Source organism: Sorex araneus, chromosome X (genome assembly GCF_027595985.1).
Source record: "Sorex araneus isolate mSorAra2 chromosome X, mSorAra2.pri, whole genome shotgun sequence".
Lineage (NCBI taxonomy): Eukaryota > Metazoa > Chordata > Mammalia > Eulipotyphla > Soricidae > Sorex > Sorex araneus.
In genome coordinates this window covers 109,888,314-109,905,227 of record NC_073313.1, presented here as the reverse complement: position 1 = coordinate 109,905,227, position 16,914 = coordinate 109,888,314, and the positions used below count along the sequence as shown (strand labels likewise).

The following is a 16,914-nucleotide window of genomic DNA, read 5'->3' as shown; positions in this document are numbered from 1 at the left end:
ACAGCCTCAATCCAGAGACACATAAAAGAATCTCGGAACTGAGCAGCTTGCTGCAGAGATTTCACCAGACTCTAATTATCTGAAATTTTAAAATTCCTGGAGTGCACATTCTCTCTTGTGGCCACGCAACGTCTTATGCTATTCATAACAAGCAATACAAAATAAATTATCTAGCATCTGCCTTTTTGACTACAAAATAAATTATCTAGCATCTGCCTTTTCGACAGGTTTCAGTAGTGGTGGGAAATTTCAAAATAATAGTGATGGGAAGATGTAATGGTAGTGGGATTGGTGTCAAAATATTGAATGTAATCCATTATTGCGAATAACTTTATAAAAAGAAAAAGAAAAGAAAAAAGGAGGGGGATTTATAAAAGAAAAAAACAAGGGACAAGGGGTGGGTTGCAGATTGGTAGGCACCAAGGTAATCAATAAATTTCCTCTAGCCTAGATAAATCTTTTACATGTTCCATAAACTCAGGGATGTCAGGTAATGTCATAAACATTTTCAATGCTACTAAAAATTCTTATTTCATATAGAAAACACAGAAATTGACCATAATTTTTTTAAATGTTAAATGCATTAAATATAATATAATGATATGGATCAACAGCTAATAAGGGTTTTATTCCAATAGTTAATGATAGTGATCACATATAAAGATATAATTATGTTGTCACAATAGCTCATATAGGTTGTCTCTGTCAAATGTGGTGTGTCAAAGTCATTGAAAACTGCACTATTTTATTTTTTCCTAATTACCATTGAACTTACAAGTAAAAATTATTATCTGTAACTTACAAACAAGAAAGGGTTATACGCTAAATATTTGTTTAGGATTGTATGACGAAGTCAAGAGTAAAACTTCGGGTTCTGGTATAACATGAGTCTACTGTGGAGTAGGAACTTCTGTGCCAGGTTGGAAAGCTCCAAATTCACCACAAGATTACTTAGAATGACCACAATTTCTTTGCTTTTTCAGATGCAGATTTCTTAGTTAAAACATGTTGAGACACATAATAAAATTACATGTATCAATAACTAGTAAAATTTTATTTTGTTAATAAATGGCAGTGATCATCACGTATGAGGTTATGATCATATCATCACAGAGCTTCAAACTGTTCAGATAACACAGGGTGAAGACTCATGCTTCTTGCAGCTCATTTCCTTGGTTTTCACACACTTCTTTTAAATAAAATCACCATGAGATTCAATTACAAAGCGGATCATGATTGGGTTTTAGTCATACAATATTCCAACACCCATGCCTCCACCAGTGTAATTTCCCAGCGCCAGTGTCCCCAGTTTCACTCCACCCCTCCAAACCACCCCTTAACCCCACTTGTCTCTATTGCAGGCACCTCTCTTCTCTCCTCTCTCTCTCCCTCCCTCTCTATCTCTTTCTCTTTCTCTCTCATTTTAGGCATTATGGTTTGCAATACAGATGCTAAAAGGTTATCATGTATATCCCTTTACAAAATTTCAACACTTAGTTCTTTTCCAGAGTGATCATTTCCAACTAATGTTTTCAAAAAGGATTCTCCTCTATCTTGACTACCCTCCACCAACCTCATCTTTGTGGTAATTTCCAACCATTGGCCCGTCCTCCTGACCCATTTTCCCTGGCCTTGGATATTAGTTTCATACTGTTTGTTGTTTTTATAATATCCCACATATAAATGCAATCATTCTATATCTGTCTCTCTCCTTCTGACTCATCTCACTCAGAAAGATACTCTGCAAGACCATCCACTTATAGGCAAATTTCATGATCTTTCATGACCTCATTTTTCCTAATGACTGTGTAGTATTCCATTGTGTAGAAGTACCATAGTTTCTTTATCCATTTGTCTGCTCTAAGGAACTCAGGTTATTACCAGATTCTGGTAATATATTTTAAATGGTGCTGCAATGAACATAGAAGTGGGGATGGATGGTGTTTACAATATGTGTTTTTGGACCTCCAGGGTATATTCCCAGAAAGGATATTGCTGGGTCAAATGGGAGCTCACGATCATTGAATGACTGAAACTCAGACATAAAAGCTTTGTAACTATCTCACAGTGATTCAATAATAAAAAAAATTAATGAGTAAAAAATATTTTCCCTGAAGAAAAAAGCAAATGGGAGCTCAGTTTTTCATTTTTTGAGATATGCTCCTATTGTTTTCCCAAAAGGCTGGACCAGTTGGCATTCCCACCAGCGATGAATAAGTGTTCCTTTCTCCTTGCATCCATGCCAGCACTAGTTGCTCTTGTTCATTTGGACATGTGCCTGTCTCTGTGGTGGCTTTCACACACTTATATGTTTCCAAATGATGAACCCGTCTCCTCCTATGCCACACAAGGACTGGTTTTTAGTGTTGATTTTAGAAAATCCAGAAAAGAGCTTTTTTTGTAGAAAGGACTCGCTATTTCCCCCATTCCGCTGAAGGTGAAATGAATGATACCAATCGAAGGTAGTAGACTTGGAATGATATCCCTACTAGTAGTACTACTAGTAGACTGGTAGGACCAGTCAGTAGACTGCTAGGTTTATTGATATAGCTCCCTTTAATTAGGCTTTTATAAAAAAGCATAAGTTGTATCAAATGTTAACCTTACCTGTTTGTATTAACAATCTTAGAGTTAACCAATTTGTTCATGAGAAAACTATGCTATGACTTTCACCATAAATAGCTGCACAACTCTTGAAAGAATTCTTTCTTTCTTTTTCTTATCCACTAGTTCTTATTCCTAAATATTTTCTTATTTCATACACTTTTTATCATTACTAACTCTATTTCTGACTTTTTCCATACAGTTACATAATGCATAACTTTATTGTTTGCATCATGTTTATGTCTTACCAGTTCTTAAACACAATTAGCAGTCAAAGAAAACATTGAAATACAGTTTATCTCCTCTTGAGGTGTCATTATAGTGCAATCTTTCCAAATGACCCCTATAGCCACAGAGTAGCAGTTCCACATGTTGCACTGTAGCATCTTCTTCCTTTGACACCAAAGCCTTGTGTTAATCACTTATTGTTTCATAGGTTGCTTTGATCTTTAGTGTGCAATATATTTCTGTTGATGTACTTTGCCTGCTTGTATTAGTATGAGTATTTTCTCACTATTATTTGCAATTTTAACAGTCTGACAGTTCATAGAAACCAACTATGAAACTGTTATATTCCAAATGACTAGCAGGAGGAATAGTTACTCTTCAGTATCTATATTTGAGAAGCATTAAATTTATTTGCCTAAAATTATATTTCTCAGCAAATATGATGTGCAGCAGACTTATAGCCTGTCTTTGGATACGTTTCCTGATCTTGGCCAAGTATTATAGAACTATGTGTTTCACTATCACAGCTGGTTTTTCTGACTTTGCAAAGGGCTCTGCAGGAATTTTTCTTAATCCATAATTATATATCTTAAATTCATTAAATAAACTTATCTGAAAGTTCAGTGTCAAAGTTGAGTTTGGTTTTACCTGTCACTTCTTATTAAAATAATACCTTTTATATACTATAATCTCCCCCTTTTACCTTTAAAAGTAGCTAATTATCTGTGTAAGCATACCTCACTTAAAATTACACGTATCATCTGTCCTGCTGATTAGCTCTGAGGTCATATTATTAAATCTTTAAATCCTCTTAATAATAATATATTTTAGAATTCTATATTGATTGGTATAGCCTGGGTTCTACCAGTGTAATTTGAGTTTTATTTTAACTCAGAATTATAATCCATTTTCATAAAGTAAAAATTCATAGCAAAAAGTATGTTATCAACCAATGCTATTTCTAAACCTTTAATTGAAGAAAGTTTTCATCTTTTAACTTTCATCCATTTTTTCTGTTATTCTTCTTAGCTTCTGCATGTATAAAGTCTATATTTAACTGTTATCATTAATTCTCCTTGTAAAACTACTAGAATGGTGAGATAAGATTCTTTCTCTGCCATTGTTCTGCAGATTATTTTAATGTATTCTTTTTTTGCATATTATTTTCCATTTGGACATACTTCGTATCTAGAGCTCTCTACATTAAGAAATTTGTATCATTATGCAAAATAAAGTACTTTAATCAACTATCTGATATGTTTTTAATTACCCATAGCAGTTGCATCATGATGTAACTTTTTTTCTCTTCTTTGAGTCTATATTTAACTATTTAAGTCTCCTAGCTTCTCTTCCATTCATCAATCTCTCCACAGAGAATATATTGTGAAATTTTCTCATAGTAATATTTATAAATAGCTTTGTAAATTCTGATTTTCAAAATGATCTTTGGCTTCTCTTTCTTTAATTTGTTAAATAAGCCGATCCTGAAATTTCTTAGTAAAACTTACATGTGTCTTATGTAACTATTCATCCAAGGAAGACCTGGACTTAAAAGTCTACAATGTCCTTCATTTATTTTTAAAGGTAGCTAATTATCAATGCACGCAGACCCTACTCAGCATTAGATACTGGATCCATCATATTGCTTTGCTTTGAACCTGTATGTGTTAAATGTCTCTTTAAGCCTTTGATTATAATATGTTATAGTTGTTCCCTCTTATCCATGGAAGATAGCTTCAAAGACCCTTGTGGATGCCTAAAATACCAACAACACTCTCAAAAACTACCAATGAAATTTAATTTTTAAATTAGGCATAATACAAGCCTAATAACAATAACAATAAAATGGTACAACTGTAACAATATAATGTAATAAAAGGTTTTGTAAATCAGAATTCTTGCCCTCTAATTCTCTCTCTATCTCTCTTGCTCTCTGAAAATATCTTAGTGGATTTTACATGATAAGACTGTGGTTGAAAAAAAGACTATGGTGGTCACTTTGATTTTTCCCCTGATACTGAGGGGAACAAATAAGTTGAGTGGAAATAACAAAAGGACAGAGATGGAGGGTCCTGAGTACATGGATGTGCTAAGGGAGGTAGCAGTATGCATTAAACCATAAATATCAACCAACAAATAACAAAGAGATAGTTGTGAGGGAAGAAAGGTTGTACCAGAGGTGATACTGGAATGAGGGTGGGGGTTATGGGCACTTCAGTGAGAGTAGTGGTGAGCAGTAACTTCATACATCAGTACCATAAATTTGAACACCACTGTAACACTATTACTTAAACTATAATAAAATTTATTTTTAAAAGAAAAGATAAGTAAATTTGAAAAACAAAAACCTGTGGGTGTCCACAGGTAACTGAAACTATGGAAAGTGAAATCACAAAGCAGGTTGTGTGCAAATTGTGAGACTAGTTTTCACCAATATGCTTTGGCTTTTACATGTCATTTCTTCACATTTGTATACACTTTGTCCAGTAATAGAGTTTTAGGCTTCTACCTAGTTTTTGCCTATGCCATGAGATGAAAAGCAATTCTTCAGGAAAGGAGAACCATGGTGTTTCTGGGTTTGTCTTATATAAATAAAAGCAATTATTTATTTATCCCAGAAAGGTAGTCAGAACAAGGGTAGTTATTCTCTCAAAATAAAATGAGGATTTTTGCACAGCATAGAAGAGGATCGGTAAATGCTCAACACATTTATTTAGTCCCTCTGTTTAGATATGGGCTCTTCCAATAACTGCATTTCCCCTTGCTGATAATGTATTCAGAATGGTTATGGCTAAATGCCAGTTTCTATTTGTTTAAATTTATGCTTCCATATGTTAATAGTTAAATTTTCTACGTCAAAGTCACAGCAGCATAACTAAAATAATTTTATCATCTATCTCCTAGGCATTTTTTTATACCTTAAAGGATATTTATTCACATATACTTATGGACCATCATCTCTAACACCATGCCAATAGGTGTGTGACTTTCCATTAGTTAACAGTCCTTGTGGGATTTTTAGTCCTTCTAGTATTAGTACTCTTCTCTTGTTATAATGCCTCGTTTACATTAAATAAAATTATTGCATAGTAGTTTTTATGTGAAGCAGCATGTGAAGGAATTGTCCTTCATTACAACTTCTTGGTTTCAACTTTTTCAGAGGTTTCTCTCAGAAAAAAATCTATCTTTAAAGCTTTTTTCATTTAAAAAATCTGGTAGCTACTACTTCTTAGAATCATTTCTCTTAGCTGAATATGGTTTGTTGGACTTGTTCTCTACTAAAGACCAATTAAGTAGTTATATTTATTAAGTAAAAGTGCACCAATATTGTTCTGTTTATGTAAAAATTTTCATTCTACAGCTCTCCTTGTATCTAAAAACATAGTGTTTTAATGAAATCTTTCATAAGGTAAAATGGCATAACGCAAAGAAGCAATTATCATTGTTTTTACAGAATTGTAAAGTGTTCTTAGCCACCCCCAAATAGCCTATCAATAGTACATAAAACCTACAATAACATTAACATATAGTAAAAGTAGAAAAGCTGTTATATAGACACAAACTATATAAATTAGTTCCCAGGGAAGGAATGTGGCATGGATATTCTCATCACTCTGTACATTGCCTTTAGAACTACTGCAAAACAAATGCTGAGAACTATTTTTGTCTTTTGTTAAAAAGTAAAAGGCAAAATTTCTCTTTGGATTTCCTTTAGCTTGAAAGGAAATACTAATATAGGAAAGGAAAGTGGCATACACAAATTTATTAAAAGCAAAGGATACCTGAAATATCATCTTGGAGGATAATTCCCAATTAGTTTTCATCCCTTTTAGAGTAATGAACTGGTCCACAAGGTCCCAATAAAATTCATCAGGATTTTACTCCATTTCTAGGTGAGAAGTTTCTTTTCTTTTTTTTGGTCATATTATGAAGAATCCTGCATAGACCTAATAAGTATTAATAATGGAAGAAGCATAACATTGAATGCGGAATTTTTTTCAGTTGTGGGGCCACACTTAGCAATGCTCAGAGCTTACTCCTGACTCTGACCAAAGATCACTCTGGGAGTCTCTCCAGTCCCTGAATTAAGACTACTTATTTTATTTTTCTTTTATATTTTGGAAAAATACTGGTCTGGGGAAAGGCTCCCGTGTGCTGGCCCGCAGTGCGGGTGCGGCCTTGTACCGGGCAGCACGACCTTGACCTACAGCAAGCGCCAGGGAGCAGTGTCTCCCAGCGCATCTGCAGTAACAGGTGAGACCATCCTAGCAGCAGATTGATGATCAAAATGATACTGCACACAGAAAAAAAGAGAGAGATACCAGTTCTTTCTGGAGATACATCAAGTACTACTATTTCTACAAGATATTACAAATGGAAATGTACAGAACTAAAAATAGTTCTTATTTCTAAATTCACTAAAATAATAATGTATATAAAACAAAGAAATAACCAGTTCTCACAAATTCTTGGGAAATTTAGTATCACCCACTTTTTTGAGTAAAATCAGATTTTATTTGGAGACTTTTAGGAAAAGGAAGGAACAAATGCAGGTGAGAGAAACACGCTCGAGACAACACGGGCTTCTCCAAAGACAGATATTCAGTACACATCTCAAGAAGGTAGATGCAGGCGACACCCTTTTTCTGGCACCACATGTGCTCAACGATTTCTTCCACTTCTTAACTCATTATTTATACCATAGAAAACATTTCAGTATAATTCTTCATGTAACAGCAAGAACTGTATTAAGGATTAAATCTTCATCTTCTGTTGGTGTATTGATCCAAAGTCCAAGGATCAACAAGGTCTGGTAGTAAAGTTTTCTTGAAAGGACATGCATTGGCTTCTATCTACCTATCACTTTGTTCTACATAAGGTACTTGTTCTTATGAAAGGTCTGAATATATTCTTAACTAGGACAAAAAAAAATCCACCAGCTAGAACAGGGATTGACACTGAATCCATTCCTCAATGCTCTCCTCAGCAGGTAAAATATTACTTATAACTATAGCAAATGGGTTCTTGGTCATCAAATTCTGTGACCCTCACAACAGTTCTATGATGAATTGGTAAACAGATTAGGTTGCTGATATATTTTTGATGGTGATGAACTACAGGATGATGCCAGTAGTTTTATAATATTTTTAGATAAAGTTGGTAAATCTGTCATAAAATTTACATATGGTAATCTTATTTGTACACGTTGTTAACTGCTATTATAATGACCATTAGACTGTCATAGCGAAGAGAAAAAACAAATCAGATCTAATAATAACCAAACAAAATATAAATATTAGTACCAATGGGCTGGAGCGATAGCACAGCAGCAGGGCATTTGCCTTGCACACAGCCGACTCAGGTTCGATTACTCTGTCCCTCTCTGAGAGCCCAGCAAGCTACCCAAAGTATCTCTCCTGCTCGGCAGAACCTGACAAGCTACCTGTGGTGTATTTGATATGCCACAAACAGTAACAACAAATCTCACAATGGAGACGTTACTGGTGCCCGCTGAGCAAATTGATGAGCAAAGGGATGACAGCAACAGGGACAGTACCCATTGTATATGTTCTACCTATAAGTTAAACTTGATAGGGTTTTCTTAGCTATTGTTTCTCTTTCTGTTTGAACCTTATGAGGTGCTACTATTATTCATACTTTCTTCTACATTTCTCATAGTTTGTATTCTTAGGACATTTAAAAACAAAGTGAGCATAAGTAATTGTCTGTTTTCTTGGATACTTTCGCTCAGAGTTTTTCAATTTATTCTGTATTATCACTTTCGCTGAATTGTCTCTAAATTCTTTCTATGTGTTTAACAATCACTTCATTAAAGATTCCAATTGCCCCACGAAGCCTGGAAAATCTAAAATAAATGAAATTCTGATTTTCTCTCTTTTGTCAAATTTTAAACAAATTCTGCTAGAGAATTTGTCTTTTGGTCAATTGCAACAAGTACCAGTTTTCTATATCTGGGAGCTAATTCCTCAAACCTTATAAAAAAAAAAACCATGGCCTTATCACTCTCATCAACATATCTGTTGTGCTCTGAAAACCCTGTTTCTAAGTTGATACTTTTATAAGGCAATATTCTTGTTTTAATCTAGCAATTGGCACAATATAATCTATTTGTCACACTGGTCTGACTTACCGTCCTCCTTTGAAAATGAATATGCTGAGGGTGTAGGCTTTTAGTAGTTTGACAAATATATTAGCAATCTACTTGTTTGTTTAATTCATTAGGCTTTCATTCACCCTTCTCCTCTGTTTATCCAGGACACATGCTCATTCTGCAATCTTGAACTGAACTAACGAGGGAACTGACGGGGGCCTAGGTGGAGGGGCACACAAGCTGTCTGCCATTTTCTCAGGTTGCTAACACATGAATAAAATTTTTTCTTCATCAAAAATAAAGAATATTAGCCATATTATTTCTAAAAAATAAGTGAAAAGAGATGGAACTTAGAGACTCAAAACTGCTAAGTTTATATTAGTTTCAGGGTGTCTAACTAGCTCTTCTTTTATGCTAAATAGATTGTTCTGCCTTTCCATTCTGGTAAGCTGGAACGTGTCCTACATGAATTGCTAAATTACTTTCTGTTCATTGATTTGTCTTCATATCTCCCTTCACCAGTTTGTTTGCCCTGAAACAGTCAAGTCAGTAATTTTCCATTTATTACAGCATATATTTCTAGTACACAGCTGATCAGTGTAGGTCTAGATCTTTAGCCAATTGTTTATTGAGATAATACATAGAGATATATAAATACTATATATAGATATCTATATATAGAGAGAAATTTTGTTTCTAGCTACAAGTCCTTCAAATGTGGGTCTTTCTCTCTCAGTCCCAGTCCATCATTTCCTCTTGGAAACATTAGGAAGCAGCTTTCCATCTCAATCTATTAGAACAGTGCCAAATCTTTATTGCCTTTTCCAGCAGTTCTGACCAGAGTGATGTCCAGCGAGTACAGGCTTCACTTCAAGACAAGTTTACTCCCTAACCCTTCATTGGAATATAGAAAATAATCAGCCAAATGGTCTTCAATATCATATGGAACTTGCTTGACTTTAGGGGCCTGGTTTTATCCAATGTTATATGTCTCTACTTAACTGAAGTTTTATCAGAACCATGCAATTTTTGTCCAAAATTTTAATAAACATCAGGCTTGTCCTGATGATCACAAACATGATGACCATAGGCATCATTTTGGTTCACATCACTCTCCATCTGGATATGGAAAAACTGGTACTAGATGGATAGCAGTTTTGTTAATTCAAAGGTCTCTGCTTTTTTTCTTGGTATTGGCTAGCAATACCAAGCAGGGTCTCTTAGTGCACCTTCCATGAAACCATCCTCTGCAATTTTATTAGAAAAAAGAAAATATTCTAGAGGCTGAAGCAATAGTTCAGTGGGTAGGGCACTTGCATTGCATGCTGCAGAACTTTATTTGATCCCTAGCGTCTCATATGGTCCCTTGAGTCTGCCAGGAGTGATCCCTAATCACAGAGCCAGGAGTAAGCACTGAACACAACTGGCATGTCCCAACCTCATCCCCCAAAACAGTCTAGTGCAAGGAAACAATTGAAATAATTCGTGACATGAACTTGGCATTAATGTAGAGCATTAATCAGCTCATTAGAAAAGAAATACAGATTAAAACATATGTATTAAGTATTAAGGGAAAACACCTTCACATTTTTAAAGGCAACAATAAATTTCTATGATACTCATGACTCAGGGTCACAAAAAGATGAAAGGTATACACAAAATCTATTGAATTTCTGGACTCCCATTTTTTTAAAGGTTCAAAACTGGCTGTGTAATTTTAACTACATGGATATACTTTACAACAGTTACAGGTTATTAAGATGGTTGATGTTGTTATCAGTATTTTACCACAGTAGAATATTAAAAAAAATCTGCCCGAGACAACTATCTATCAAGAACATTCTTCTGTTTTTTTCTGGTCACCCCAAGACTGCTCAGGGCTACTACCAGATTATTATATATGAATTTTAAAATTTTCATTGAATATCCATGAGTAAGTATATTACTAAGCAGTTCATTATTGGGCAACAGTCATACAATGATCCAACACCCATCCCTCCACCAGTGTACATTTCCCACCATCAATGTGCCTCTCACACTCCCAAGCTGGCCTAGATGGTAGGCACTTTTCTTCTTTCTCTTTCTCCTTTTGTGCATTATGGTTTGTAATAAAAGTAGTAAGAGGTCATCGTGTTTGTTCAGGACATTCACTATTTTTATTGAGAAGGTAAGGCTGCAGTAACTTTTTCAATGAGGTGGCAGCTTTCCGATCTGAATGTGACTGCTGAGGCTTCCAGGAGTGTAGGAAAGTCAGGGGAAGTAGCCCATACCGACCCTGAGAAAGCTTGGAGATTTCAGTCTGAAAACCCGCATACCCAAATTTTCAACAAGTTGATTAATCAGTATCTTTGTGAGGTTCGTTCTGAGACTGTGGAGTTCAGCCCGAAACATGGCTGCAATTACATATTGTGGGAGCTAGCAGCTGCCATGGGCTCTGCTTGGGTGGGCACCGGGCACCTTGTTCTGATTTACCCTGGTCTGTTGAGCCTTTCACGAGTACAAGATAATGTGGTTTTTTATCTCTTTCAAGACTTATTTATGGGTCTCTAAGATAAATAATAAATGAGCTTGTATAGCTGAACCGGAGGTGATTGTGGGTGTGGCTTCCACATACCTAAATTTTGGTGGCTTAATTTCTCAGGAAACTTGGTCCTGAGTTTCTGGGGTCAGGTCAGAGGCACAGGACAACTTTGGGATATCAGGAAGCCCAGAGTCACCATTTGGCTTCTGATGCACTTGCCCCGTGGGTACAGGTTTACCTGCTTGGTGGCACTGTACCCCCTGGACTTCCTTTTATATGTTTTGTCCTTTAGTTCCTTTATCTCCCTCTACGACTCTTTTATTCCTCCTTTTGTACAATATGCATTCATTTATTGACTTACATATTTCGTTTTATTTCTTTTACTTTATATCTCACTGTCCCTTTCTGCCATGTTTTCTTTCATCTCTCACTAAACAGGGAAAATTTTAGAAAGAAATTATATTACAACTGTCAAATTGATATTGCATTTAGAAAGTCTTACCTAAGCATGAAAAAATTAAGGGAGTAAAACATTTCACATTTTCTTAGATTATGAAGATGAATGCAGCTACTTGTTACTTATACAACCCTTAATTAAGTTTTTCCAATTGCTTGTTCATCTCTGATGGGAAAAAAATTCTCTGGCCTAGGATTAATCCAGTTCACTATTGTGTTAGTTCTATCATTGATGCATCTTGAAATCTTGAAATAAGAGCTAAGGAATACAGAAAGTATAAGAAGTTATTAAGAAATTATTAAGTAATGCAGTACCAAGAATGAGTTGTGGCATATAGCATCAACATGTTTCAATTAAGGATTTTTCCAAAACAAACTACCCCTGACAACTTAGTTTGTCTAAAAGGGTATTTTGGGTGGTTTCTACCTATGTAGCTTCAACTCTATTTAACGACCTTTTTACTAGGTGCCTGGGATTTCTTTCCTACACATACACACAAATTGACTTCTCATTATTTTGGATCTGCTTAAATATATCAGATATCTAACCCTCCAACATAAAAAATCCCTAATCATCCCTTCCTCGTTATGCATACAGTACTGTTTTTGCATATGATATTCATAATAACCTTTTCTGTTGTTTTCTGCCTTCCATTCTACCACATACATGTAGACTAAAATGAATATGCTACAGGATAAAGAAACTTGTCCATTTTGATTTCTATTTTTTTCTGGAGGCATAGAAAACTGACAGCAACAGTCACTAAATATTTTTGAAAGAGGGAAAAAAAGTACTTTTATTATTTAGGTTTAACAAATATTACCAAGTTTCAATCATACATGAGCATAGCCTAAGGTAAAAAGATAAACCAATCAATCAAAAGCAGGGTGGATAAAATAAGCAATCCACAGACTTGCAAAATCATTCACAAATAATTATCTAATAAAGAACTTGTAGCCAGAATATATAAAGAACTTCTACAGTGCAATAATAAAAAAGGCAAAAAAACCCTAATTTTTAAATTTTATTTTATATATATATTTTTTTAATTAATGAATCTCCATGAGGTACACTTATAGACTTACAAACTTTCATGCTTGTGTTTCAGTCATAAAATGATTGAGTACCCATCCCTCCACCAGTGCCCATTCTCTACCACCAATGATCCCAGTATCCCTCCCACCCTTCCTACCCCATTCCCCCACCCCGCCACTGCAATAGGGCATTCCCTTTTGTTCTCTCATTCTTTTTGGGTGTTGTAGTTTGCAGTAGAGGCATTGAGTGGCCATTGTGTTCAATCTATAGTCTACATTTGGCACATATTTCTTAACCCGAGCGGGTCCTCCAAACACTATTTACTTGGTGTTCTGTTCTCTATATGAGCTGCTTTTCCCCCCAGCATTTGAGGTCGGCTTCCAAGCCGTGGAGCAAACCTCCTGATACTTATATCTACTTTTCTTGGGTGTTAGTCTCTCATTCTGTTACTTTATTTTCCACAGATGAATGCAGTCTTTCTGTGTCTGTCCCTCTCTTTCTTACTCATTTCACTTAACATGATACTTTTCATGTTGATACACTTATATGCAAATTTCATGACTTCATCTTCTCTAAGAGCTGCATAGTATTCCATTGTGTAGATGTACCAAAGTTTCTTTAACCAGTCACCTGTTTTGGGGCACTCGGTTTTTTTCCAGATTTTGTCTATTGTAAACAGTGCAGCAATGAACATACAAGTGCATATGTCATTTCTACTAAACTCTTTTGCCTGTCTGGGATATATTCCCAGAAGTGAAAAACCCTGAAAATTTTAATGGTAAAAATGATCCGAATTGCCATTACACAAAGAAAAATGAATAGCTTATAAACCTATGAAAATATATGCAAAATATAAAATAACATAATATGAGACTGACACCCAAGGATAGTAGACACAAGGGTCAGGAATATTGTTCCATACTTGGAAGCCTATCTTCTCATGAGCTGGGGGAGAAGGCAGCTGGAATAGAGAGGGGATCACTAAGTCAATCATGGTTGGAGGAATTGTTAGGCATAGGAGATGTGTGCTGAAAGTAGATAAAGAACCAAACGTGACAGCCTCTCAGTATCTTTATTGCAAACCATAATTCCCAAAAGTAGAGAGAGAGGATGGGGGAAATTTTCTGCTATAGAGACTGGGGGAGGGTTGAAAAGGTGGGGGTAACACTAAGTATATTGGTGGAAGAGAATGTGCACTGTTGGAGGGATGGGTGTTCGATCATTGTATGACTGAAACACAAACATGAAAGATTTTTAACTATCTCACGGTGATTCAATAAAAAAATAGAACATATCCAGCATCATTACTCATTAGGTTAAATTCAAATTAACATCACAATAAGATACCACGACTATGCTGGTTAAAAGTAAATATTGACAGCATTGGATGCTGAGGATTGTGTGGAGCAATGAGAATTCTTCCATATTGCTGATGGTAGCATACAATGATTTGAAGACAATTAACAGGTTTTTGAAACTGAAACAAGGTAGTTTTTATTATTTTTTATTTTTATATTTATTATTTATTATTTTTATTTTTTGCTTTTTGGGTCACACCCGGCTATGCTCAGGAATTACTCCTGGCTTTGCACTCAGGAATTACTCCTGTGGTGCTCGGAGGACCATACGGGATGCTGGGAATCAAACCCGGGTTGGCCGCGTGCAAGGCAAACGCCCTACCTGCTGTGCTATCGCTCCAGCCCCGTTAGTTTTTATTGACTCAAACTTGCTTACAAAGATGTGAGAGGAAAGGAGGGTAATTTGTTCTTGAGAGAAACAGGCTTCTGAGTAGAAATAAGCAAGCAAAGAAACATAGAGACAAGCAAGCGAGATACGTGTTCAAGAGAGAACATGTGCTTGAAGAACAAGAAAAGTTTCTTATAAAACTAATCTTGCACCTATCTATGCCTCAGGATTCCACTCTGAGGTACTTACAAAATTTTTTTACAAGAATGGCTATTTTAAAAAGGAACGTGTAAATTATATGCTTTGAGAATAAAATATAAATAGAAGTATAAAAGGATGGTTATAGCAGCTTTATACATAATAGCCCACCAAAAAAGAAGAAAGAGTCTGGGTGCCAGTCAAAAGGAGAATAGATAAACATACTGTGGTGTATTCATATTGTGTGATACTAATTAGTAATATAAAGAAAGCCACTACTGATAGGAACAACAACATAGATATGTATCAGAATAATTATTTCTAAAGAAAGGAATCAGAAACAAAAGAATACATGTTCCATGATTCTATTCATAAGCAATTCTTAAAAATGCAATAATTATAAACAGAGGAAAATCAAATTGTGATTATATCAAGGGGATTGGGACCTAATTTTGAACAGGTATAAGAAAAGAAAATTTTCTGAGGTGACAGGATGTTTATATTTTAGTGATATTGGTTACACAGGAGTGTGCATTTATCAAAACTCATTCAATGGTACTCTTAAAATTAATGTACTTTGATACTCGGGATATCACTCAGTGGTACAGTCCCTTGCATGTGTGAATCCCTGGGTTTAATCCCTAACATACAGGAAAAAACAGAAAGATATGTGCATCACCCTGTATGTAAATTCTATTCCTCCAAGAAAAATACCATCTTAAGAATTATATGTTAGGGGCTGGAGCGATAGCACAGCGGGTAGGGCGTTTGCATTGCACGCGGCCGACCCGGATTCAAATCCCAGCATCCCATATGGTCCCCTGAGCACCGCTAGGGGTGATTCCTGAGTGCATGAGCCAGGAGTTACCCCTGTGCATTGCTGGGTGTGACCCCCAAAAAAAGCAAAAAAAAAATAAACTATATGTTAAAATACTGTCAAGAAACAACAAAGTGACCAAAGATTCAGTGAAAAATATCAGAGTTACCAGAAATCAAGGGGAGAAGTAATGGGAGAAAGGAGTGAAAGGGTCTTTTAAGTGGTTGGAGAGCATTGGAACTTGATGGTGGGTGAGGAAACAATTACACATATATAAAGAGGCATGAAACTAAACTCCTGAAGTCCAGTAATATTCTAACCTAATTGTATCAGTGAAAAATTAAAAATAAACAAAAAATACATACCAAATTATATTTTGTGCCCATAAACAATTTTATTTTAAATGTATAAGCACCAAGAACATTGAAGCCTCATTTTTCTTATGAGTACTTTCAGTCCTTACAATAACTTTATGGAGTCATTGGTTAAAAATGTGAGGATTAGAGAGATGAAATACCTTGCTCACAGTCACATGGGGGTCACACAGCAAGTAAAGATACAAAACCAGGTCTGATTTCTAAACTCTTCTGCTAGAGAGCACAAATTCAGGTGCTTACAGGAACAAAATTTGCTTTATTCAGGCCAGAGCTGACATCTCATTCTAAACAGAAATAAAACTGAGAATGTTAAATCTTATTTGCCACTCCTGGAAACTGGCTGAATTCCATGTTGACTGTGACTCCTAAGGAGAGTGACTCATTACTTCCCTTAGGATCCTTAAGGATCCATTCTGTCTGCCCTTCCACGGAATTGGCTCAAACATTCACAAACTGCTTGCCTAAGATGCATATGAAGGTCAAGTTCTGTCTACTAATGGTTTTCTGGATATTCTCTTTCAAGTGAGATTTGAATGTTCCCATCACAGTTGAGAAATCAACCACCAAAAAAAGAAAAAGGGAAAAAACCTCCCTCAAAGATAAACTGGGAAAGGGTTCATAGGTTTAAAGATACCCATGAATTGTGGAATCAAGGACAAAATGACTAAAATTTCAAAGAGCAAATAAAACTTCCTAAAAGAGCTGATGATCACAGGCTTTTATCTTCAATGAAACAGTTGCTAATTTGGGTCACATGTTGAAGATGCGGTTTGGCCTTACAGGAGGGGAATTCTACTTAGGAAAAAGAAAGCCACATACCTATTGCAGATAGCGTAAGAGATTGCAAATGTGAGACGTTTGAAGTACAGTGCTAATCTT

General features: G+C 35.5%; 1 protein-coding gene and 1 non-coding gene across 4 annotated transcripts in view; both read left to right on the top strand.

Moving 5' to 3' along the window:
• The window catches only part of TRPC5 (transient receptor potential cation channel subfamily C member 5), a 330,706-nt gene that overhangs the window by 203,352 nt on the left and 110,440 nt on the right, over positions 1 to 16,914 (top strand). The window lies entirely within an intron of this gene.
• Positions 6,962 to 7,138, top strand: LOC129400704 (small Cajal body-specific RNA 16). Its single transcript, XR_008627890.1, has one exon. It is a non-coding gene; the product is annotated as a small Cajal body-specific RNA 16 (non-coding RNA).